Here is a 3,522-nt window from a genome sequence, read left to right on the forward strand (position 1 = left end):
ACTGCAACAAGTAGTGGAGTATGAAATGAGCATCATGGCTCTTATACCCCACTACTTTCCTCTCCTTTGTGTGCACATATCGCCCTATGTTGGAGGCACAACCGTACGGCAGTTTAGTGTTTTCCAACACTGAACAAAAGATCTCCTTCTCTTTGTTCGACAAGTCAAAGATTGCTGCTCGTATTTCATGGTGTGCTCCATCTTCTGATAGAACAGGATGGAGGGGTTTTCTAATTCCCATTTCTTGTAAATCTTTACGAGCGGCAACATGATCTTTTGTCTTGCCACTTATATTGAGTAAAGTGCCCAATATGTTATCGCAAACATTTTTTTCTATGTGCATGGCGTCAAGGTTATGTCGAAGTGGATTATGCTTCCAATAAGGTAAATCAAAAAAAATTGACTTGTTTTTAAAAGGGCCCTCAGTTTTACTCTTTGCCTTTTTGTTCTGTAGGCCGAATTGGTTTACATACCAAGACAACAACTCTTCAATGTCAGTTCCCGTTAAAACTGAAGGACAATGCCCCATTTCAATTGCGCCATTAAACCTTTTAGTATCCATTCTCCACTTGTGTGCAGAAGGAAGAAACTTTCGGTGGTTCATATAGCACATTTTCTTGCTATGCTTCAAATAAAGTGATGAAGTTTCATAATGGCAGACAGGACACCCTAGTTTGCCTTTTGTGCTCCAGCCGGACAACATAGCATATCCCGGGAAATCGCTAATAGTCCATAGCACTCTAGCACGTAAATTAAAATCTTCATCAGCCAAGGCATCATAAGTATTAACGCCAACCTCCCATAATTCTTTTAACTCGGCAATTAAAGGTTGCATGAACACATCAATACTATTCTTTGGTAAATCTGGACCAGATATTAGTGTCGAAAGAATTAGATTTTCTTGTTTCATGCATAGCCAAGGTGGGAGGTTGTAATTGACCAATACAATTGGCCAGGTACTGTGACTTAGGTTCATTGAACGATAGGGGTTGAATTTATCTGAGGCTACTCCTAAACTAACATTCTGATTTCTAATGAAAAATTAGGATAGTCAGCATCTATCATCTTCCAAGCCTCTGTATCAGCCGGATGTCTTACTTTTCCATCCTGTTGACGTCCCACATCGTGCCATTTCATTAGTTTTGAATATTCCTTGCACATGTATAGCCTCTGCAATCTCGGCTTTAGAGGGAAGTACCTCATCACATTAGCTGGCACTTTGTGTATAACCTGCCCCGGATCACTAGCATCATTGCCTTTTTTTCCGGTAACACCCACTTAGAAACACCACAATTGTCGCATTTTTCTTTGTCTTTATTTTCTCCCCAGTACAACATGCAATTATTTCGGCATGCATGTATTTTTTCATAATGAAAGCCTAAATCCTTGATCATATTTTTTGCAGCATTCAAGACAAAGGTATTTGGGCATCAGGAAAGGCGTCTCTTATTAACTCCAGCAATTCCCCAAAGGCAGACTCGGAAATTCCATGAGCACACTTTAAATGATAAAGTTTGATCAGGAAACTTAACCAAGAGAATTTAGTGGATCCGGGGTATAGTGGTTGTTTACCCTCCCTAACATGGCCATAAAACTTTCTAGCCTCTGCATTTATTAGACTTTCATAGTCATTTTCTAAATCTCGAAACTTTTTACCCGTACAATTGAACATTTCACCTAAATTATCTTCGAAATCCATCCCCGTCCCCGAATCCATGAAGTCAGTACTACCGTCTACTTTGGTATGTGATACCTCGCAAATCCATTTCATATGTAGTGGAGAAGGGCCACTACATATGAGATGATCATAGATAACTGTTTGAGTGTGCCAATAACGGTTGACACATACTTTGCAGGGGCACTTCATTTCTACTCCTTTAGCATGAATTGGAAATGAATTTTCCATAAATGCCTTTATCCCTCGTACATATTCTTTACTAGATTTTGGAAATCCTATCCAGCTACTATAATCATCTTCCATAAGTACACTGTATAATATAGCCTGCGAAGTTAAAAGATTATAAGTCTACCTAAAAAAGCCCGTGTAATCCTCTCTGTGCACTATACTGCAGTGATACTAGATAAACTAATAATTTCCTACATCTCATTCCCCATTTTTATCCATGCTTTGATTTTTATTAAATTTTTTACTTCAATTTACAACTGTAACTTTTGAATAGCACACAGGGAATAAATGTTAGAATGTAAAAGATCAATAGTCAAAGACTTGTATAGCACATAAAATCAGTTTGAGATTAGATTAATGTCTTAAGTATTCGAATAATATATATTTATTCAATTGTACAAGGAACTAAGGAAGGCTCAGTACTACTAAGAGACGATAAAAACAAGACACAGTAACCAAATGGCAAACAGAGTTAAGCCTTGCATTTGGACATTAAATAACAAAAAACAGCGAATAAGCAACATAATTTCATCAATTCATCTCGGCACGTAATCACATCAAGAAATGCAATAACCATAATTACAAGAATCTAAAACAATAAAACTCAAAGAGAGAGAGAGAGACAGAGACAGAGAGAGAGAGAGAGAGAGTCAGAGAGAGAGATAGAGAGAGGGGGGAGATGACCACAAACACATATTACATTCATATTAAACACAAACTCTAAACGTATTACACATATTACACATATTAAACACAGACACATATTAAACATATTAAATAAGCAGGGATAAATACATAAAATCAAAAATAAAGTTCAATTAGAGGTTACCTTGGTCCAAAATCGAAACCACAAAGCAACTCTGAACCCTAATTGCTAGCTCCAACCGAAACCCTAAAATTCTGAAACCCTAATTGCACGCCCTAACTCCGTTGCAGAGAACCCGAACCACCGAAATGTTGCTGAGAACCACCTAATTGCTGCTGAATCCACCGAAATGAGAGCGGCTGAGGTGAGGCTGAGGTGAGAGTGCGGCTGAGGTGAGAGTGCGGCTGAGGTGAGGTGAGAGTTAGGGAGAGTGAGATGGGTGAGAGTTAGGGAGAGTGAGATGGGTGAGAGTTAGGGAGTGTTGGTGAGAGGTGAGTGAGTGAGCGAGGTGGGAGGCTGAGGTGAGTGAGCGAGGTCGAGAGAGAGTGATGTTTCTGAGAGAGAGTCTGAGAGAGAGAGTGATGTTTTTGGGGGGAAATTTAGCCGCCCATATTTTCACTGCACCTTTTGTACGATTTTCATTTTATTTCATTTTTTCATTTTTTTCATTTTTTCGTAAATTTTAGAAAAAACGATATTTTAATGTCCCGATCCGACCATGATCCGGGCATTATATTTTTTGATTATTTTTTCCTAATGTTAGGAAGGCAGTTTAATAACATCCGTACGGTTGGATCGTCGAGAAAACCGATTAAAAAAATCGAACGACGGATATGTGGGTCGAACCGTTAAATGAATCTTATCCTGACATATGAACCCTATTACGATCCGACCATGATCCGGGCATTATATTTTTTGATTATTTTTTCCCAATGTTAGGAAGGCGGTTTAATAACATCCGTACGGTTGG

The sequence above is a fragment of the Apium graveolens genome, chromosome 8 (assembly GCF_009905375.1).
Source record: "Apium graveolens cultivar Ventura chromosome 8, ASM990537v1, whole genome shotgun sequence".
NCBI lineage: Eukaryota > Viridiplantae > Streptophyta > Magnoliopsida > Apiales > Apiaceae > Apium > Apium graveolens.